Genomic DNA, 23,005 nt, shown 5'->3' with positions numbered 1-23,005 from the left:
TGTGAAAAGGAAGAGGGAAGCTTATGTAGGGATGAGGAAACAAGGTTCAGATGGCTCGATTGAGGGTTACAAGTTAGCAAGGAATGAGCTGAAAAAGGGGCTGAGGAGAGCTAGGAGGGGACATGAGAAGTCCTTGGCGGGTCGGATCAAGGAAAACCCCAAGGCTTTTTACTCTTATGTGAGGAATAAAAGAATGACCAGGGTGAGGTTAGGGCCGGTCAAGGACAGTGGTGGGAACTTGTGTATGGAATCAGTAGAGATAGGCGAGGTGATGAATGAATACTTTTCTTCAGTGTTCACCAAGGAGAGGGGCCATGTTTTTGAGGAAGAGAAGGTGTTACAGGCTAATAGGCTGGAGGAAATAGATGTTCGGAGGGAGGATGTATTGGCAGTTTTGAATAAACTGAAGGTCGATAAGTCCCCTGGGCCTGATGAAATGTATCCTAGGATTCTTTGGGAGGCGAGGGATGAGATTGCAGAGCCTTTGGCTTTGATCTTTGGGTCCTCGCTGTCCACGGGGATGGTGCCAGAGGACTGGAGAGTGGCAAATGTTGTTCCTCTGTTTAAGAAAGGGAATAGAAATGACCCTGGTAATTATAGACCGGTTAGTCTGACTTCGGTGGTTGGTAAATTGATGGAAAAGGTCCTTAGGGATGGGATTTACGACCATTTAGAAAGATGCGGATTAATCCGGGATAGTCAGCACGGATTTGTGAAGGGCAAATCGTGCCTCACAAATTTGATAGAATTTTTTGAGGAGGTAACTAGGTGTGTTGATGAAGGTAGGGCGGTTGATGTCATATACATGGATTTTAGTAAGGCGTTTGATAAGGTCCCCCATGGTCGGCTTATGATGAAAGTAAGGAGGTGTGGGATAGAGGGAAAGTTGGCCGATTGGATAGGTAACTGGCTGTCTGATCGAAGACAGAGGGTGGTGGTGGATGGAAAATTTTCGGACTGGAGGCAGGTTGCTAGTGGAGTGCCACAGGGATCGGTGCTTGGTCCTCTGCTCTTTGTGATTTTTATTAATGACTTAGAGGAGGGGGCTGAAGGGTGGATCAGTAAATTTGCTGATGACACCAAGATTGGTGGAGTAGTGGATGAGGTGGAGGGGTGTTGGAGGCTGCAAAGAGACATAGATAGGATGCAAAGCTGGGCTGAAAAATGGCAAATGGAGTTTAACCCTGATAAATGTGAGGTGATTCATTTTGGTCGGACAAATTTAAATGTGGATTACAGGGTCAAAGGTAGGGTTCTGAAGACTGTGGAGGAACAGAGAGATCTTGGGGTCCATATCCACAGATCTCTAAAGGTTGCCACTCAAGTGGATAGAGCTGTGAAGAAGGCATATAGTGTGTTAGCTTTTATTAACAGGGGGTTGGAGTTTAAGAGCTGTGGGGTTATGCTGCAACTGTACAGGACCTTGGTGAGACCGCATTTGGAATATTGCGTGCAGTTCTGGTCACCTCACTATAAGAAGGATGTGGAAGCGCTGGAGAGAGTGCAGAGGAGATTTACCAGGATGCTGCCTGGTTTGGAGTGTCGGTCTTATGAGGAAAGGTTGAGGGAGCTGGGGCTGTTCTCTCTGGAGCGGAGGAGATTGAGGGGAGACTTAATAGAGGTTTATAAAATGATGAAGGGGATAGATCGAGTGAACGTTCAAAGACTATTTCCTCGGGTGGATGGAGCTATTACAAGGGGGCATAACTATAGGGTTCATGGTGGGAGATATAGGAAGGATATCAGAGGTAGGTTCTTCACGCAGAGAGTGGTTGGGGTGTGGAATGGACTGCCTGCAGTGATAGTGGAGTCAGACACTTTAGGAACATTTAAGCGGTTATTGGATAGGCACATGGAGCACACCAGGATGGTAGGGAGTGGGATAGCTTGATCTTGGTTTCAGATGAAGGTCGGCACAACATCGTGGGCCGAAGGGCCTGTTCTGTGCTGTACTGTTCTAGGTTCTATGTTCTAACTTCATTGCAGTTTATTTATTAGTCACAGTAAAGCTTACATTAACAATGAAGTTACTGTGAAATTCCCCCAGTCACCACACCCCAGCACCTGTTCGGGTCAATGCACCTAACCAGCACATCTTTCAAACTGTGGGAGGAAACCGGAGCACCCAGAGGAAACCCAGGCAGACACGGGGAGGACGTGCAAACTCCACACAGACAGTGACCCAAGCCAGGAATCGAATCTGAGTCCCTGGTGCTGTGAGGCAGTAGTGTTAACCACTGTGCCACTGTGTTAATGTAAGCCTTGTCACTAATAAATAAACTTTACTTTTTTGAAATCCTCCCTCCATAATGTCTCTTACTAGTCCATTTACCCTTAAGACATGCCCTACACAAACTAATTACAGTCAGCAAATTTCTTTTGTCTGCTCACTCTCTTCATCACGGGTTACTTCTTCTGTCCAGTTCATCCTTTTCATTCTTCTCCACCATTCCCAAGATGCCATTTATTAAAATGGAAGTTACTCAATATCATGGGCAATCGATAGAACTATTGCTATTCGATTCTTGCTCGTCCATATAACATATGACTTTTGCTAGTGAATGCTCCCTCCACCAACAAACATTTATAATCAGAAGTTTGAAGTGCAGACATCCTGTATAATTATTTGACAAGTTGTGGCATTAGGGTTAACCCTAATCCTAATGCAGTCTTTCCTGAGACACCTATCGAACAAGATATTAAGTACCCAAGTACGGCAATTAAATTTCCCTTGCTGGTATTTATACATATTGTCTAATTGAGTTTCTTATTGCTGCACGAAGATTGATAATTCCAGCAAGGGAAAACTAGTACTCCCCTTGGAGTTTAATTACTGGTTGGGAATTCACCAGGAAATGTGGCTGATTGGAGAACCTACCTTGTTGTATGGCTCACAACTGTCTGTCTGTCAATACAAGTTAAACAGAATATCACTCTGATAACCTTCAATTTACTCAAATAGTTATTCTATCTTTCGTGAGGGACACTAAATCCTTTTACTACATGAGCCAAACTAAACCAGGGATTAAGAATGATAACTACCACATCGAATCTTATTCGTCAGTCACCTGGATTAATTCTGTCTTTTGGACCGTGTAGTTAAAGTACCAAGATGTCGCCATCATTCGGCAAGGTGGCACAGTTGTTAGCACTGTTGCCTCAGTGACCCGGGTTCAATTCTGGCCTTGGGTGGCTGTCTGTGTGGAGTTTGCACATTCTCCCTGTGTCTGCGTGGGTTTCCTCTGGATGCTCCAGCTTCCTCCCACAGTCCAAAGTTGTGCAGACTAGGTTGATTGACCATGCTAAATTGCCCCTTAGTGTCAAGGAGATTAGCAGCATAAACATGTGGAGTAACGGGGATAGGGTCTGGGTGGGCTTGTTGTCTCAATGGGCTGAATGGCCTCCTTCTATACTCTAGGGATTATATGATTCAAAAGAAATTGCAGAGAACTGTATCAACAGTTCAACCTTATACTCTTTACGTCCTTATACCCAAACAACAACTTCTTCACTATGTCCTGATTTAACACAATAACAACTTCATATAGCACCTTTAATAAAGCAAACGATGCAAGATGCTATACAGGGGGTGGGGAAACAGACAATAAGACATGGAGGGCAAGATTCACAGGTGTGACTGCAAGCTGAGTCAAAAAGATGAGCCTTGAGAAGGTTTTCAATGCTGCAGTAAGAGAAAGATTTAGGTTTATAGAGCACTTCTCATATCCCCAGGAATTCAAGAGTGCCTCGCAGACACTGACGCACTTTTGAAGCGTAATTGCGGTTGTAAAGTAGGAACAGAGGCAAAGAGATTTAGGGAGGGAGATTGGAAAATGGAACTGAGGCACCAAAAGGCTTTAGACCTGTGGGGGTGGGGAAGGGGTCAACAGTATAAAGAACAGAAACTGGAAGACAAAAAGATGCAGGAGTGGACAAAATGCTGGGACAACTTGTAGCCATGAGGATAGTTTGAGGCTGTGGAGGGAACTGAAAGTGAGGACTTTGATTTAATATATTAAAAGACTGGGAAGCAAAGTATGCCAATGTGAATGGAAAGTGTAGAATGCAGACAAGGAGAAAAGCTGCAGTTGGTTCAGTAAGAGTTCAGGTAGGTGAAGGATGGAAACTAATGTAGAGAATATTAGAAAAGTTGGCTAAAGGTAACAAACAGATGAGTAAGGATCATCTTCATTTTTACTAAAGGTGGTGGTTCATAACAGAACAGGCTTTAGTGCTCCATCTAGCTTGCTCATGAAAAAAAAACTTGAAATATATTTATCTATATAAAACCTTAAAACTCCCATTTTACCACCCACATCCTTTTGAAATGGGCCTATGGAGGGAGGGGGTGCTTAAAGTCACAAGCATTTTCTGCTTCTCAAAGTCCTATGCAACCTTAACTTATCCATTTAGGGCAGCACCGAAGGGTTTGGCCCTGTGACGAGTGATGGAAAACCCAGGGTCTGATGGGATTGGGTGGGGTTAGACACTGAAATAAAAACAAACAATGCTGGAAATGCCCAGAAGATCAGGCAGCATCTGTGGAGAGACATTTCAAGCGGAGATGACTTTCATCCATCTCTCTGGCCACTGTCCAAGGCTGAATCAGATGTTTTGCAACCTTGGTGTTGTAGTTGACTGTGAGATGAGATTGCAGCTGCATGTTCAAGCTATCAATAAGACCACCTGTTTTTCCCTCCATTACATCGCCCGACTGTGTCCCTGCCTCAATCCATCTGCCACTGAAATTCAATTCCTGCCTTTGTTACCTCTAGATTTGACTATTTCAACATACTCTTGGCACCTTTAATCAATAAACCTGAACTTATTTAAGACTATGTTGCCTGTGACCAACTTGTACCAAGTCCCATCCAGCCATCACGTCATGCTCATTGGCCTGCATTAAGCAACAACTGGATTTTAAAATTCCCATGCTTCTTTACAAATCCCCCCATGACCTCACCCTTCCCCATCACTGTATCTCTTCCAGCCACACAAAACTCTGAGAAACCTGCGCTCACCTGAAGCTGTCCTCTTGCATACATCTGATGTTAATCCTTCCATCTTTAGTGGCTGAGGCTGCAGCTGCCAGAGCCCTTGGCTCTGGACTTTCCTTCCTATATCTCTCTTTCTCTCTAAATCACTTTCTGGGGCTGAATCCCATCCCTGTTGTTTCACAGGTAGAAGTTAAAGGTTAAATATTGGACAAGTAGTTTAACGTTACACGATCAGTGGAGGTTAAATGTATTCAATTGAAACGGTGCTGTGCAAATGCAATTGATTTACTACATGTAGATTAGTTTCTGTCCATGTAATAGTAAAGTCTTTATTCACAAGTTCCAGGCGGGACTTAATGTACATTTAAAACTGGACATTAAAATGAAAGAAAATCTTGATGAATCCCTGCTTTATTTTGTTTAACATACAACATAAAAGTAGAAAGGAGATTGCCCCTTGCCTGTAAAGCAGAACTTTTTCACTTTTCTTTAGTTATATATGATGTGGAGATGTCGACGTTGGATTGTTGTAGGCACAGTAAGAAGTTTCACGACACCAGGTTAAAGTCCAACAGGTTTATTTGGTAGCACGAGCTTTCAGAGCGCTGCTCCTTCATCCAGTGAGTGACCCGATGAAGGAGCTGTTCTCCCCGTGTCTGTGCGAGTTTCCTCCGAGTGCTCCGGTTTCCTCCCAGTCTGAAAGACGTGCTGGTTCGGTGCATTGGCCCGAACAGGTTCCGGAGTGTGGCGACTTGGGGAATTTCACAGTAACTTTATTGCAGTGTTAATGTAAGCCTTACTTGTGACTAATAAATAAACTTTAAACTTTTTATCTCTTAACTTTTTCCAGTTCTGATGACGGATGTGAAAGTTTAACTGTTTTTCATTTCACACGCCAGAGTGGCCGAGCAGTTCCAGTATTTTCTATTTTTAAAAAATCTGTATAGGGTTATACTGAAGTCACCAATTTCTTCCTAAATGATGGCAGTTTGCCAATTCTTTGAAGTGCTAAGTTAACCAGAGCAAGAAAAATGAGCAGATCTCTCTCAGTTTTGATCCAAACGCCATCAACTAGATTTCCTGAAGCTTTCTGTTCCATCTGCACAATAGCAGGGGGTCCTTGTGCATGAGACGCAAAACCCCAGTCTGCAGGTGCAACAGGTGATCAAGAAGGCAAATGGGATGTTGGCCTATATCGCAAGGGGGATAGAATATAAAAGCAGAGATGTCTTGCTGCCTCTGTACAGGGCATTGGTGAGGCCGCAGCTGGAATACTGTGTGCAGTATTGGTCCCCTTATTTGCGGAAGGATATATTGGCCTTGGAGGGAGTGCAGAGAAGCTTCACCAGGTTGATACCAGAGATGAGGGGTGTTGATTATGAGGAGAGAATGAGCAGATTGGGTTTGTATTCGTTGGAATTTAGAAGGCTGAGGGGAGATCTTATAGAGACCTATAAGATAATGAAGGGGCTGGATAGGGTAGAGATGGAGAGATTCTTTCCACTTAGAAAGGAAATTAGAACTAGAGGGCACAGCCTCAAAATAAAGGGGGGTCAGTTTAGGACAGAGTTGAGGAGGAACTTCTTCTCTCAGAGGGTGGTGAATCTCTGGAATTCTCTGCCCACTGAAGTGGTGGAGGCTACCTCGTTGAATATGTTTAAATCACGGATAGATGGATTCCTGATCGGTAAGGGAATTAGGGGTTATAGGGATCAGGTGGGTAAGTGGAACTGATCCACTTCAGATCAGCCATGATCTTATTGAATGGCGGGGCAGGCTCGAGGGGCTAGATGGCCTACTCCTGCTCCTATTTCTTATGTTCTTAATGTTTGGCCTTTGGTTCATCAGAAACAGGGCAAATCAGTGGAAACAAATCTCTTGATCTAAGATCCAGCTATTGACGTGCATAAGGAGAATGTGGAGGAAATCCACATTCTGCTTTATCAAGCAACAGATAAGCAATCAGTGAGCAAGATGTGCAATCCACTGGATTTTCGAACAGGGTTAAACCCCACAGAATCTACTGAGAATTCATTACCTCAATGGAAATAATGATGGTTATATGAAAGAAGGTAAGGAGTCTAACAACACCAGGTTAAAGTCCAACAGGTTTATTTGGTAGCAAACGCCACTAGCTTTCGGAGCGCTGCTCCTTCATATGTGAAAGAACATGCTGAAAGGAGCATTCTGAAAGGATTAGAGGAAAGAGCTAATTCATAAACTTGAGTTGCTGGATTCTTCAGAGAATTTTTAAATTGATTTATGAGGTGAGGGCGGTCACTGGCCAAGCCAGCGTTGATTGTCAATCCCTCATTCCCCTTGAGAAGGTGGTGGTGAGCTGCCTTTGTGAACTGCTACAGTCTCTGAGGTGTAGGTACACCTGCAGTGCTGTTAGGGAAGGAGTTCCAGGATTTTGACCCAATGACAGTAAAGGAATGACAATATATTTCCAAGACAAGATGGTGAGTGACATGGAGAGGAACATCCAGCTAGTGGTGTTCCCAGATATTTGCTGCCGTTGTCCTTCTAGACGGTAGTGGTCGTGTGTTTGGAAGGTGCTGCCGAAGGAACCTTGGTGAGTTCCTGCAGTGTATCTTGTAGAGGGTATACACTGCTGACACTATTCGCCAGAGGTGGAGGATTGAATTTTGTGGAAGGAATAGCGGGTTGCTTTGTCCTGGATAGTGTCGAGCTTCTTCAGTGTTGTTGGAGCTGCATTCACCCAGGCAATTGGAGAGTATTCCATCACTCCTGACTTGTACCTTGTAGATAGTGGACAGGCTTTGGGGAGTCAGGAGGTGATTTAATCACTGCAGGATTCCGAGCATCTGTATTGCTCTTGTAGCCACATTATTTGTAAGCTAGTCCAGTTCAGTTTCTGGTCAATGGTAAATCCCATGGGGGGTTCAGCAATGGCAATCTCATTGAATGTTAAGGGGCAATAGTTAGATTCTTTCTTGTAGGAGATGGTAATTGCCTGGTACTCGTGTGTTGAGAATGTTACTTGACACTTGTCAGCCCAAGCCTGAATATTGTCCAGGTGTTGCTGCATTTGGGTATGGATTGTGAGAAATCGGGAATGATAATAGAGTCATCAGTGAACAAACCCAATTTTGACCTTATAATGGAAGGAAGGTCATTGATGAAACAGCTGAAGATTGAAGTCACCCAGAGTACAATCTGTGCCCTTGCCACCCTCATTGCTTCCTCCGAGTGGTGTTCCACATCAACTGAGAGGGGATGGTATGTTGTTAGTTGTTTTCTTTGTTGCGGTTGGATACGACTGACTGTCCTGCTGGGCCAACTCTGGATTGTCAGAGACCTGGAAAGGTCCTGCTGCGTGGACATACTTGGAAAAGGCCTGTGAAGTTTAAACTTCTGATGGACAATTCCCTACTGCCCCAAACCCTCCGTGAATGGCGCTGACTCTGAGCTTAGGGCTAGATAAGCATTACTTACCTTGGTATTTACACAGGAAAGGTAGACATATTTAAACCTGGTCTAACAGCTGGATAACTTCACAACTGACTGTACCACACCCCCACACCTACCATCCCCCCATCCATGCCAAATTAGTTTCTGATCTCTCCCTAACCAGCCCTTAAAAACTGAATACCACCCCGATCACCAGACTACTCCCTACTCAACCTGATTATCCGACCTGGCAAATCCCCACACCCAATTACCCAACACCACCTATCCAACTACACCCCTGACCACCTAATATCAACCCAACCTGACTCAACTAACCCCAACTTCCTGTACACTCCCCAACCTGACCCTACTATACCACCACCCCAGTACCCCCACCCACAACTAGGTGTCTACTCCCTCAACCACCCGATTCCTCCCACCCTGACTATTCCCTCACTTAACTACATCACTACCCACACACCCACTGACCCACATAACCACCTAGCCATGTATCAACCTTCCCGACTATCCACTCACCCACACTCATTCACTAAAGGATTGTTCCTTATTTACCAGGACTCTCTGGAGTTAGACAGGAGATACTGCACTGCACATTTGTGTGTGCACCCTGGGAGAAATGGGCAGTGGCATCAGGTTGGGAAAATCTTTGTGGACAAAGTCAATCCATCCAATCATTGGCCGCAATAAGAATGGCCATGAAACTACCTTCAATTATCATGAAAAACCCGTCTGGTTCACTAATGTCCTTTAGGGAAGGAAATCTGCCATCCTTACCTGGTTGGACTTACTTGTGACTCTGGACACACAGCAATGTGTTGACTCTTAACTGCCCTCTCAGCCGTGCTAGCAAGCCATTCAGTTATAGCAATTAGGCCTTGCCACGGATGCCTAGGTCCCATGAAAGAATAAAAAATTAAGAACTCATTAACGGGGGAGGTTAAGATTTTCATGCGATGGGGGAGGGACACAGTCACCATTTGTTGTCTTCGGAAGAGCAGGTGAAGGGAGGTGGCCACACAATGGGAAGCCAGTCCTGGTCACCCCCAAGAATTAGCCGGGCCCCATAAAAGGATAAATGGCTGAGAGAGGGATTCAGCCATTGATAAACAAGAGCCCTTGGTGAAGCACAGGTGATGAGAAGAGCGGCAGTAAGCACACAGGCAGTGCTGGGGAGCATCACCCTCCTAGCAGCAGGTTGGGGGGTGGGGTGGCAGGGGGAGTAATAAGAGCAGGGGACAATAATGCCAATCAGAACTGAGCACCCAGCGGGCACAGAGAAGGTCTGTGGCTTTGCTGAGTTACTGTGTAAATCAAGTGTTCCCGGGCCTCTCAGTATAGTGTCAGTACTCAAACTGCAGCCACTGATCAATTTAAATTGGGACTGCGCTTGGGTTGTCCCACTTCCATTCCTGCCCTCGCAGGCATTAATCGGGTACCAAACCCGTCTCCACATTAATTAAGGGGTTTCACCATTGAAACTCAGACTCATTTTTGTTTCCCTTCAGGGATTGGGTTCAGAACAGCAGAAAGAGTCACGACCTTCAATTTCTGCCTCCCCGCCTCCCACAACTCCCCCCCACACCACAAATCCAGCCCAGAGTGTAGCCTCTAATTCTGCAGAAATCTGATTGAAGAAAGGAGAAAGATCTCATTCTTTTAAGTTCAAGATAACAAACAAGAGATTGCAAATGCCCTGATTCCCTTCCCCTCATCTGCAACCCCCACAGTATACAATGATGACTAGTTTGGAAAATATGTGAAGCTGGTTAAGTAGATAAACAATAATTCCTGTACATCCTGTTTGCAAAGAGTTGACCTGACAAAGGTTCAGAAATGCAGTATTATGACTTGAGTAACGTCAGCCTTTACCATATGAAAACCATACAAAAGTAACATGGGCTGACCATGATCTTTTATATGTCACCTTTAAATGTCACGGCCTGTAAGCTGATGAATACTTGCAGCCAGGGAAGAGCTGGCATGGCCGATGCAAACTCTGAGCCTAATATTCCCTCCTACATGTTTCCACTGCCAGAAAGTGTGAATCTTTAAACAAAATGTTATTTTTTGACAAATGCTCATTCCATGTCAAATAGACAAAATGTTTTCTCCTGAAAATGAATGATTTGAGTTGGCCTGAAAGATCCATTTGTTTTCTTACAGGGAGTGCTGGGCACATTTTGTTTTGCACCTCAGTGAAGGGTGGATACATTTTTAGCACCTGTGGCACCTCGGTGCATGTTGTAAAACTCACCTAGCAGGAGGAAGGGAGGGAGGTGAGTGGTGACAATTGAGACCAGATGCTCCCACCTCCCCCCCCCCCCCCTCACAACCTGGCAAACAACAGGAGCAGCGTCATCCTGGGTCATTCTCAGGAATTCAGAGTAGTGCATTAGCAGGGAGCTCAGAGTCTGCCTGCTGGCCCTGTGGTCAGTAGCAGAGAAAAAAGGAGACTCACCCTCTTCACTGTCCACAACAGCAAGGTATTTTAAAGGGCAGTCAGTCAGTCACACACAGCAAACGAGCCAGTGAGGTGCGATACCTATCAAGAGGGACAACTTTACAAAATCACAGTTTTGTACCCAGCAGAAATTTAAGAACCTGTTCAGCTTTATGTCAGAAACTCACCGAGTAATCAGTTCTGTCCATGTTCTGATCCAAAATGATCAGTGCATTCTGAAAAGGAAATTCAGTACTCAAACAGTTAAGGTACACATCTTTTTTTTAAAAGACTAAAACGAGCTGCAGAAATGAACTGCAAAGGCTTGTGGGCAGTCACCGCAGAGAGTGTGCATGTCATCATGGCTGATAGCATTACAGGACCCAATTTAGGTATCCTCACAGGCTGCCAGAGTGAGAGAAATTAATTCTCATCATGTGACTTGCACTTGAGCCAATTATACTCCTGATTGTAGTCTAAGAGTAAAATAATAAACACAGCACTAACTCCCAAATGTGGCTGCACTGTGTGCACAATCTACTATGCTAGCTGTGAATTACAGAAGCAGCCTCTTAAGCTATCATTGTACTGACACTGGCAGTCTCTCCTGGGACTTGTGCAGTGGTCAAGGTTTAACCCTGCCGCAAATCACCTCGCCTTCACGCGGACTGACACTCACTCACTTTGGTTGAAAATTCTGATCCGTTTTATTTCACCTTGCCTTGAAAAAGTGCTCATGAGTTTGCCCATTTAATTAGCCTTAATCTGTCTTTTTAGTGGCATATCTCAGTCTTAGTCTATCTCCCATGGTGCGATGAATGCAGAGTTGGGATTAAATGTCGTCTACAGATGTAAGAGGGGAGGGGATAGGGTACTGAGGCAGCAATGAGAAGATAGGGTGGGGAGGGACAGAGAAGAGTTGGAGCTGAACTGGAGGATGGGCGGGGGGGAGGTTGGATGTGGAGTGCGTTTTGAGAGGGATGATTTAAAGCAGTGGTTCCCAATCAGTGTGCCATGGCCAACTGGTGTGCCGTGAAGACACCCAGGTGCGCCCTGAGAAAGAGATTCAAAATGATTCAAAATTCATGTAATTCACCTAAAACTAACCTTCGTCTTCAGCTGTGTGATTGGCATCTCCAAGACCCGAAGCATCTTGGGCCTCCCACGCATGCGCCGGCTGGGAAAGAGCCACACATGAGTGATTTAGATTTTTTACGTTGATCAGACTTGTGCGCATGACCAATGGGACTTGAAGCTGAAGACAAGGGATCCAGGCACTCATGCAAAAAGCAAAAACTCAAAAAGGTCACAAAAACCCTGGGAGAAGTGAGAGAGATAGGGAGAGGTGACAAAAAAAAACAAATGAGAGGACAGGAAGTAGATAAAAAGAAAGTTCCCAGTAAGGGAAGAAGCCAGAGAAAATAGGAGGTGTGTCTCAATTTTTTTTAATAGTTTGGAGACGTGCCATGATATATAAAAGGTTGGGGAGCACTGATACAAAGTAAAGTAAATGGTTGGATGAGCTTTGGGGAAAAAGAGATGGAAAGTGAGGCACTGTAAGACGCTCAGGAGGCAGGGAAGAAGGTCAAAGGTTCCATAGTGGAGTCGAAGCCTAAAGGAACATGTACAGTAAATGAAGCTGCAGCACAGTCGGGAAGGGAAGGGGATGGCCGAACTGTAGTCATGTCTGACATGAAGGTAGAGAAGGGGTAAAGGCCAGGGAGGGGAAGACGTCGGTGGAGGTAAATGAAACATTCCAACGCACTTGATCAACAGGAGTGTTATGAAGCAAAATTTAACACTGAGCCAAATAAGGAGTGTTGTGCCTGCCGCACAGTCTGTTTTAACCCTTATACGGTGGACAAAGAATTGCGAGTAGACTTCTTGTTAGTACAATAATATTTATTGACACACAATTAATAATCACCCACCCGATCAACAATAAGTTATCTTACAGAATGCTAAAGTTCAAGCCCAGTACTAGACCTTGACTTAACTTTTGCCTGACTGGCAAGTACCCAGGCAGATATTGGCCTTTATCCGCATGTTGGTCTCCGTAGTCCTCTGTGTAGTCTGGTCCTTTGGTCTGGTCTGACACTCTGGCTCTGGTCTTCCTTCCTTCTTGGGTGTGGTGGCTCTCCACGTGCTGGTTGTTGCTGGTGGTAGTCACTGTTGTTGTCACTCATTCGTGGGGTCAGAGAGAGAGAGAGAGATTCTTCTGTTGCGCAGCACCCTTTATACCCCGTTGGTTTTCGCGCCCTTTTTGGCCATTGCCAATCAATCGATCAGGACTTGATCACACTGATCGATAAGGTCCAATCAAGTGCTGCCACACCAATCTCTGGGTGTGTCCCCGATGGCCATGTCTGTAGGTGCTGGAGGCACGTAGATCACACACCTCCCTCCCAAATAAGGGGTTGAGGCGCCCCTATGTCTGGTAAACAACCCAGTTTGACCCGAAAGTGTCCTTTGTCCTGGAGATGGCCCATATCCTGTGTATTCTAGCTCCTGCAGCTGCAGCCTGTTTACCTCTGTCCAAGTTATTTTGCGGCTGCCAGCCTGTGTCTTTCAGTGCTTGTCCAATTGTCCCAGCATGCTCTTGCAAACCAGCATCTTAGGTGGCCCATTTGGCCACAGGAGATATTAGGAAAAAATATCGAGAAGTCACAGTTCTGGGTACTGGTGCTATGGGAAGCCCAAAGTCAGAAAGTGCACTTACCATTCTTCTAGTCATTTGCGGTAAGGCCCACATGGTGCCTAATGCTGGGAAACGGGGGGCAATGCAGGCTTGATTTTTTTTTTATTCATGGGATCTGGGTGTCATTGGCCAGGCCAGAATTTATTGCCCATTTTTAAAGGAGGCAAAAACCTTTTTATCTACCTTTAAAACTCTTCCCACTTCCAATGCATCATTCATGCCTTCATACTGCTTATGTAAAATCCAACTGCTGTTAAGGTCCGGTCGCTTCCATTTGAACGATGAGCCCACAATGCTGTTACCTTCACACTGCATACTCCCCCACCCTCATGAAAATGGCCCAGGGCAAGAACAGAGGCAGGACTCCCAGCAACCCCACTCAGCAGCCATTTTTATAGAAATCATAGAAACCCTACAGTGCAGAAGGAGGCCATTCGGCCCATCGAGTCTGCACCGACCACAATCCCACCCAGGCCCTACCCCCACATATTTACCCACTAATCCCTCTAACCTACGCATCTCAGGACTCTAAGGGGCAATTTTTTAACCTGGCCAATCAACCTAACCTGCACATCTTTGGACTGTGGGAGGAAACCGGAGCACCCCGGAGGAAACCCACGCAGACACGAGGAGAATGTGCAAACTCCACACAGACAGTGACCCGAGCCGGGAATCGAACCCGGGACCCTGGAGCTGTGAAGCAGCAGTGCTAACCACTGTGCTACCATGCTGCCCTGCCTCTATTTGGTCCCCATCAAGGCCATGAAAATACAGCCCCAGGTGGTGACTTACTGTGATAGAGCTCACAGGAAGAGGAGAGGTCCAGAAAAGGCAAAAATCAAGAACAGCCAGGCTTTGTTTTTAATTTTTTGATGGAATGGGGGCATCTCTGGCGAACATTTGTAGGCCATCCCTAAGTCCTTGAACTAAGGGGCTTGCTAGGCCATTTCAGACTGCAGTTAGGAGCCAACCACATTGCTCTAGATCTGGAGTCCCATGTAGGCCAGATCAAGTAAAGGGCATTAGTGAAATAGTTGGATGTTTACGACAATCGACGATGGTTTCATATTCAGATTAGACTTTTAATTCCAGATTTTTATTGAATTCAAATCTCACCATCTGCCATGGTGGGATTCAAACTTGGGTCCCCTGATCTTTACCCAGAGTCTCTAGATTATCAGTCCAGCGACGATACCACTGCGCCACCACCTCCCCAGAGTGTGCATTGGGAGCTCTCAATATAACTGATCATGAAATCAAACATCAGTTCTGGCTGATTTGCACGTTATTGAAACTAGAACCTCGCAGGTCCTTGAAAGTGGAGTCACAGGTGGACAGAGTGGTGAAGAAGGCATTGGCATTTTAATCGGTCAGAACATTGAATACAGGAGTTGGGATGTCTTGTTGAAGTTGTACAAGACATTGGTAAGGCCACACTTGGAATACTGTGTGCAATTCTGGTCACCCTATTATAGAAAGGATATTATTAAACTGGAAAGAGTGCAGAAAAGATTTACTAGGATGCTACCAGGACTTGATGGATTGAGTTGTAAGGAGAGGCTGAATAGACTGGGACTTTTTTCTCTGGAGCGTAGGAGGCTGAGAGGTGACCTTATAGAGGTCTATAAAATAATGAGGGGCATAGACAAGGTAGATAGTCAATATCTTTCCCCAAAGGTAGGGGAGTCTAAAACTAGAGGGCATAGGTTTAAGATGAGAGGGGAGAGATACAAAAGTGTCTAGAGGGGCAATTTTTTCACACAGAGGGTGGTGAGTGTCTGGAACAAGCTGCCAGAGGTAGTAGTAGAGGCGGATACAATTTTATCTTTTAAAAAGCATTTAGATAGTTACATGGGTACAATGGGTATAGAGGGATATGGCCCAAATGCAGGCAATTGGGATTAGCTTAGGGGTTTTAAAAAAAAAGGGAGGCATGGACAAGTTGGGCCGAAGGGCCTGTTTCCATGCTGTAAACCTCTAGGACTCTATGAGGTCCATTAAATGCCTCTGCTAATCACTCACAGCTAAACATGTGCTCAGCTGCATGAGGAATCCCCTACTTATCACCACTTGTAGATGAGGTGCTTTTGATTAACTTCTATTCCTGCTAATTTTGTGGACCCATACATTGCAGACAGAGGATTTTGTGTCCTAACCACATAAAGGCTGCAATAAGTGTGAAGGACATAGTTTCAGTGCCTCTGGATGTACAGCTATGAGGAGAGAGATTGGCTAGGTTAGGGTTGTTTTCCTGAGAACAGAGGAAACTAAGGGGTGACGTAATTGAAGTGTACAAAATCATGAGGGGCCCAGACAAGGTAGACAGGAAAGACTTGTCACTCCTAGCTGAGGAGTCAGTTACCAGGGACATATATTTAAGGTGATTGGTAGAAGGATTAGAGGAGACACGAGGAAAAGCTTTTTCACCCAGAGGGTGGCAGGTGTCTAGCATTCATGGCCTAAGTTGGTGGTCGAGGTTGAAACACTCAACTAATTTAAAAGTTACCTGGATCTGCATCTCTGACTTGTTGTAACCTGCAAAGCTATGGAGCCGGTGCTGGAAGCTGGTATTAAAATACACGGCTAGTTTCTTCTTTTTTTTGGCCAGTGCAGACACATTGGGCTGAATGGCCTCTTTCTGCACCGTAACCTTTCTATGGTTCTACAGGTCTGCAACATGACAGACAAATGGCATAAACGCTGCAGAGGGGGAGTGCTCTGCACAAGGTGAAGAAGAGTAGGAGGGCTCTTCACAGAAGCCCTCACCCACCAAGGGTTTTTATACCTCCACCCCAGCCAGGAACAATGCCTGAGATGCCTCAGATTCACCAAGGAGCTGGTCACAGAACTGTGTCACCTTTTACAACAGGGCTGGCAACCTCAGAGCTGACAGAGGACAATACGGTGCTGGTGGAATTTTACAGGCATGTCCACCCAATGTTCGAAGCCAACTGAGAATGCCATTCACCGAGACTGGCCCGCCCCCGGAATCGGGGCGGGCGTGCTGGTAAAATTTCGGCCTCATTGGCTGTCAAGACCACCATCGGTATCAACTTCTATGCAACCACATCCTTGCTGCTGACATATCCCAGTTCACATGACACAAATACAAGGCAATGACTATCTCCAACAAGAGAGATTCCAACCATTGACTCTCGACATTCAATGGCATTACCATCGCTGAATCACTCACTATCATCATCCACGCGGCTGACCTGGGTTGGACAGCCTTTTAAAAACCATGGTTCAGACCAGAAGCTAGAAATGCTGTGGAGAGTAACTCACCTCCTGACTCCCCAAAGCCTGCCAACAATCTACAAGGCACAAGTCAGGAGTGTGATGGAATACTCTCCACTAGCCTGGATGGCTGCAGCTCCATCAACTCTCACAAAGCTTGACACCATCCAGGTCAATGCGACACACTTGATTTGTACCCCATCCACAAACATTCAATCCCTCCACCACCAACGCACAATGGCAGCAATGTGTACAATCTGCAAGATGCATTGCAGAAATTCACCAAGCCTCCTTAGACAGCACCTTCCAAATCCATGACCACTATCATCTAGAACAATGGTTTTCAAAGTGAGGATCATGACTCTTGGGTGGGTCGCAGGATGTTAAAAAATGGGTTGCAAAAATTGATTTTGCAAAGATTCCCTGACCTTTATTTTCTGTGTAAAGCAAATACATATTGGAGCGAATTTTCCTGTTCCACCTGCCACGAGAATCATAGCAGGCGAAGGGTGGACCATTGAAAGGTCCATTGACCTTGGGTAGGATTTTCCAGTATCGGGGTGAACGTGGCTGGAAAATCCCACCCATTCTCTCTGCAGTACACTGTATGACCAGATTAGGCAACAGACAGAGCAACGTACTCTGTACATGCACTAGATGGCAATTTTCTTTCCCTTTCCAGTAAGTTGATTTACTTTCTATGCTACATTTGTATTGTAATGCAAGGCAATACAATGAGGAAGCTTTAAATCACAGCGGTGGTTTAGTAAACAGCAGCAGCAAAGCAATACACATAAGCACAACACTGAGCCAGTTCTTATCCCTCTGGCTCTGGTTTGCAATGAGGATTTCCCGTCCCCAGACTTGTGCTCTATCACTCCACAGGTCGGGGTTCACGCATTCTTTTCTGATAGCTCCCAGGCAGGTTGAGTGACCTGCTAACAATTGTCCTTTAAAGGGGCTGCACTATCACATTCCTCCCCTCACTTAAGTTCCCACAAAAAACACAAAATACAACGAAGTACAGCCAAGACAGAATTTCCAGAAAAGGGGGCAAATTGAAGTTTAAAGTTTACTTATTAGTCACAAGTAAGACTTACATTTACACTGCAATAAAGTTATTGTGAAATTCCCCTAGTTGCCACAGTCCAGCGCCTGTTTGGGGTCAATGCACCTAACCAGCATGTCTCTCAGACTGTGGGAGGAAACCGGAGCACCCAGAGGAAACCCACACAGACACAGGGAGAATGTGCAAATTCCACAGAGACAGCAACCCAAGCTGGGAATCAAACCCGGGTCCCTGGTGCTGTGAAGCAGCAGTGCCAACCACTGTGCCACCGTGCTGCCCAAATTGGCAAAGTTCTTAAAGTTTGTCTGTTCTATCTGGGGACTTTCGGATTCTTGCGAGTGCCACAACTCTGCGACCGGTTCCTCCCTGGTTGAGGTAGCTGTGTCTACAACAGTGGTAGGCAGATTCACAGACTCTGAAGACGCACAAAGCCGACACCATCTTCCACTCCTTCAGCTGACACCTGAGGTTCCCCTTTGGCAAACACTTGTGTCAGCTATCGTCGACTCTGTTGCTGCCACCTTTGAAAATACTACCGGGTTCACTCGTCTAGCTGTGGGGGCTGCAGCTTCCCACCTTCTTCTATGGTCTACGTGATTCCACATTGTCCTGTAAGTCGATGACATAGGATACTGGGCTGGTCTTTGCATTAATAATCGTGGGTACCCATGCTGTTCCCCCACCCAAAGTTTTGGACAAAAATAAGTCATCCATTTCAAATGACCTGTTCTCCCTCAGCCTTCAACCTCCCCATCAAATTGGGGAAATGAGTTCAAGGCAGGTTTTAACATGCTGACCCTTCAACAACTCAGCCGATGTAACTCCTGTCGTGGCATGAGGGATTGAATTGTCTGAGAGAAAAAACATTGGCTTTCTGGAGCAGCAATAGTGTGTCAGAGTGCTTCTGTGTTGAGGTTTTAAAGATTTGGACTGCTCCCTCTGCCACCCCATTGGAAATGGGGTGATGGGGAGCCATTCGTATTTGCAGGATCCCATTAGGCTGAACAAAGAGTTGAAACTCTTCAGCTGTAAAGGTGGTGTCATTATTAGAAACTGTCACTACAGAAGTACCACGTATTGTGAAAATTTGTCACAGCTTGTCACGAGTGGCTGATGAAGGCATCAAGCGCATGACTTGGACTTCCAACTGTTCTGAACGGGCGTCCACTACGATTAAAAACATAATTCCCATAAAATGGTTGGCAAAATGATTGTGGATGGAGCCTCGCCCAAGGGCAGCCAGTCCACTCCCACGCTACAGTTGAGCTGCAGGCGGACAGGGTTTGCTGTGTTTGGCAATGATCACAATGGCTGACGACACTCTAGAACATAGAACATAGAACATTACAGCTCAGTACAGGCCCTTCGGCCCTCGATGTTGCACCGACCTGTGAAACCAATCCAAAGCCCATCTAACTTACACTATTCCAATATCATCCATATGTTTATCCAATGACCATTTGAATGCTCTTAATGTTGGTGAGCCCACTACTGTTGCAGGCAGGGCATTCCACGCCCTTACTACTCTCTGAGTAAATAACCTACCTCTGACATCTGTCCTATAACTATCACCCTTCAATTTAAAGCTATGTCCCCTCGTGCTAGCCATCACCATCCGAGGAAAAAGGCTCTCACTATCCACCCTATCTAATCCTCTGATCATCTTGTATGCCTCTATTAAGTCACCCCTTGTGGTGAACCACTGTTACTACATGTATGTGCCTGGACACACCCATGCTGCACCTGGCCCGAGACTCCTCCCTTTCCACCTGGGACCCCTCCCTTTCCACCCAGAGTGGGGTATAAAGGTGATGGTCCCTTCTCCTTGCCTCAGTTCAGACAAGGTCAGCTACAAGGGTGTGCTCCTGTTCTCAGTGAATAAAAGCCTATTAGTTTTCTCTCACTCTCAGAAGTCTTCGTGTCATAATTGATAGTGCATCACCTCTTAACCTTCTTCTCTCTAGCGAAAACAGCCTCAAGTCCCTCAGCCTTTCTTTATAAGACCTTCCCACCATACCAGGCAACATCCTGGTAAATTTCCTCTGCGCCCTTTCCAATGCTTCCACATCCTTTAATGCGGCGACCAGAACTGTATGCAATACTATGGCTCCGAAACTCAATCCCTCTACCAATAAAAGCTAACACACCGTATGCCTTCTTAACAACCCTATCAACCTGGGTGCCAACTTTCAGGGATCTATGCACATGGACACCGAGATCTCTCTGCTCATCCACACTACCAAGTATCTTACCATTAGCCCAGTACTCGAGATTCCTGTTACTCCTTCCAAAGTGAATCACTTCACACTTTTCCGCATTAAACTCCATTTGCCACCTCTCAGCCTAGCTCTGCAGCTTATCTATGTCCCTTTGTAACCTGCAACATCCTTCCGCACTGTCCACAACTCCACCGACTTTAGTGTCATCCGCAAATTTACTAACCCATCCTTCTACGCCCTCATCCAGGTCATTTATAAAAATGACAAACTGCAGTGGCCCCAAAACAGATCCTTGCGGTACACCACTAGTAACTGAACTCCAGGATGAACATTTCCCATCAACCACCACCCTCCGTCTTCTTACAGCTAGCCAATTTCTGATCCAAACCGCTAAATCACCCTTAATCCCATGCGTCCATATTTTCTGCAATAGCTTACGATGGGGAACCTTATCAAACGCTTTACTGAAATCCATATACACCACATCAACTGCTTTACCCTCATCCACCTCTTTGGTCACCTTCTCAAAGAACTCAATAAGGTTTGTGAGGCATGACCTACCCTTCACAAAACCGTGTTGACGATCCCTCATCAAATTATTCCTTTCTCGATGATTATAAATCCTATCTCTTATAATCCTTTCCAAAACTTTGCCCACAACAGAAGTAAGGCTCACTGGTCTATAATTACCAGGGTTGTCTCTACTCCCCTTCTTGAACAAGGGGACAACATTTGCTGCCCTCCAGTCTTCTGGCATTATTCCTGTAGACAATGACGACATAAAGATCAAAGGCCAAGGCTCTGTAATCTCCTCCCTAGCCTCCCGAAGAATCCTAGGATAAATCCCATCCGGCCCAGGGGACTTATCTATTTTCACACTTTCCAGAATTGCTAACGCCTCCTCCTTATGAACCTCAATCCCGTCTCCTCCAATAGCCTGTATCTCAGTATTCTCCTCGACAACATTGTCTTTTTCCTGCGTGAATACTGATGAAAAATATTCATTTAGCGCCTCTCCTATCTCTTCGGACTGCACGCACTTACTGTCCTTGACTGGCCCTAATCTTACCCTAGTCATTCTTTTATTCCTGGCATACCTATAGAAAGCTTTAGGGTTTCCCTTGATCCTACCTGCCAAAGACTTCTCATGTCCCCTCCTGGCTCTTCTTAGCTCTCTCTTTAGGTCCTTCCTGGCTAACTTGTAATTCTCAAGCGTCCTAACTGAGCCTTCACGTCTCATCTTTACATAAGTCTCCTTCTTCCTCTTCACAAGCGATTCAACTTCTTTAGTAAACCACAGTTCCCTCGCTCGACCACTTCCTCCCTGCCTGACAGGTACATACTTATCAAGGACACGCAGTAGCTGTTCCTTGAACAAGTTCCACATTTCAATTGTGCCCATCCCCTGCAGCTTCCTTCCCCATCCCATGCATCCTAAATCTCGCCTAATCGCATCATAATTTCCTTTCCCCCAGCCCTCTTGCCCTGTGGTATATACCTATCCTTTTCCATCGCTAAAGTAAACATAACCGAATTGTGGTCACTATCACCAAAATGCTCACCTACCTCCAAATCTAACACCTGGTCTGGTTCATTACCCGGTACCAAATCCAATGTGGCCTCGCCTCTTGTTGGCCCATCTACAACCATTGTCAGGAAAAACCTCCTGCACACATTGGACATAAACTGACCCCTCTAAAGTACTTGAACTATAGCGTTTCCAGTCAATATTTGTAAAGTTAAAGTCCCCCATAACAACTACCCTGTTACTTTCGCTCCTACCCAGAATCATCTTTGCAATACTTTCCTCTACATCTCTGGAACTTTTCGGAGGCCTATAGAAAACTCCCAACAGGGTGACCTCTCCTTTCCTGTTTCTAACCTCAGCCCATACTATGTCAGTAGACGAGTCCTCATCAAACGTCCTTTCTGCCACCGTAATACTGTCCTTGACTAACAATGCCACACCTCCCCCTCTTTTACCATCTTCCCCGATCTTACTGAAACATCTAAACCCCGGAATCTGCAACAACCATTCCTGTCCCTGCTCTATCCATGTCTCCGAAATGGCCACAACATCGAAGTCCCAGGTACCAACCCATGCTGCAAGTTCACCCACCTTATTCCGGATGCTCCTGGCGTTGAAGTAGACACACTTCAAACCACCTTCCTGCCTGCCGGTACACTCCTGCGACCTTGAAACCTTATCCATGACCTCACTACTCTCAACCTCCTGTACACTGGAGCTACAATTCAGGTTCCCATCCTCCTGCTGAATTAGCTTAAACCCTCCCGAAGAGCATTAGCAAATTTCCCCCCCCAGGATATTGGTACCCCTCTGGTTCAGGTGTAGACCATCCCGTTTGTAGAGGTCCCACCTACCCCAGAATGAGCCCCAATTATCCAGGTATCTGAATCCCTCCCTCCTGCACCATCCCTGTAGCCACGTGTTCAACTGCTCTCTCTCCCTATTCCTCTCCTCGCTAGCACGTGACATGGGTAACAAACCAGAGATAACAACTCTGTTGTTCTAGTTCTAAGATTCCACCCTAACTCCCTGAATTTCTGCCTTACATCCCCATCCCTTTTCCTACCTATGTCTTGGGTGCCTATGTGGGCCACGACTTGGGGCTGGTCCCCCTCCCCCTTAAGGATCCCGAAAACACGATCCGAGACATCATGGACTCTGGCACCTGGGAGGCAACTCACCAACCGCGAGTCCCTCTCGTTCCCACAGAATCTCCTATCTGTCTCCCTAACTATGGAGTCCCCAATAACTAATGCTCTACTCCTCTCCCCCCCTTCCTTTCTCAGCAACAAGGACAGACTCTGTGCCAGAGACCTGTACCCCATGACTTACCCCTGTTAAGTCCTCCCCCCCCAGCAACAGTATCCAAAACAGTGTACTTG

General features: G+C 45.9%; 1 protein-coding gene across 5 annotated transcripts in view; it reads right to left on the bottom strand.

The window, feature by feature from the left end:
* znf532 (zinc finger protein 532) overlaps positions 1–23,005 on the bottom strand; it is a 235,567-nt gene that overhangs the window by 153,319 nt on the left and 59,243 nt on the right. Inside the window, exons 1-3 of one of the 5 annotated variants that reach the window (XM_078220032.1) lie at positions 11,061–11,195; positions 10,891–10,974; positions 9,221–9,320 (exon numbers count right to left, since the gene is read on the bottom strand). The exons of 1 other annotated variant lie outside the window; for it this stretch is intronic. The gene's annotated coding sequence lies outside the window, so the exon portion shown is untranslated. Of the gene's footprint in view, positions 1–9,206; positions 9,321–10,890; positions 10,975–11,060; positions 11,222–23,005 lie in introns of those variants that run through there. 3 more of the 5 variants (XM_078220014.1, XM_078220022.1, XM_078220052.1) reach the window with 3 other exon arrangements.

Source organism: Mustelus asterias, chromosome 1 (genome assembly GCF_964213995.1).
Source record: "Mustelus asterias chromosome 1, sMusAst1.hap1.1, whole genome shotgun sequence".
Classification (NCBI taxonomy): Eukaryota; Metazoa; Chordata; class Chondrichthyes; order Carcharhiniformes; family Triakidae; genus Mustelus; species Mustelus asterias.
This window is presented reverse-complemented; position numbering and strand designations above follow the sequence as displayed.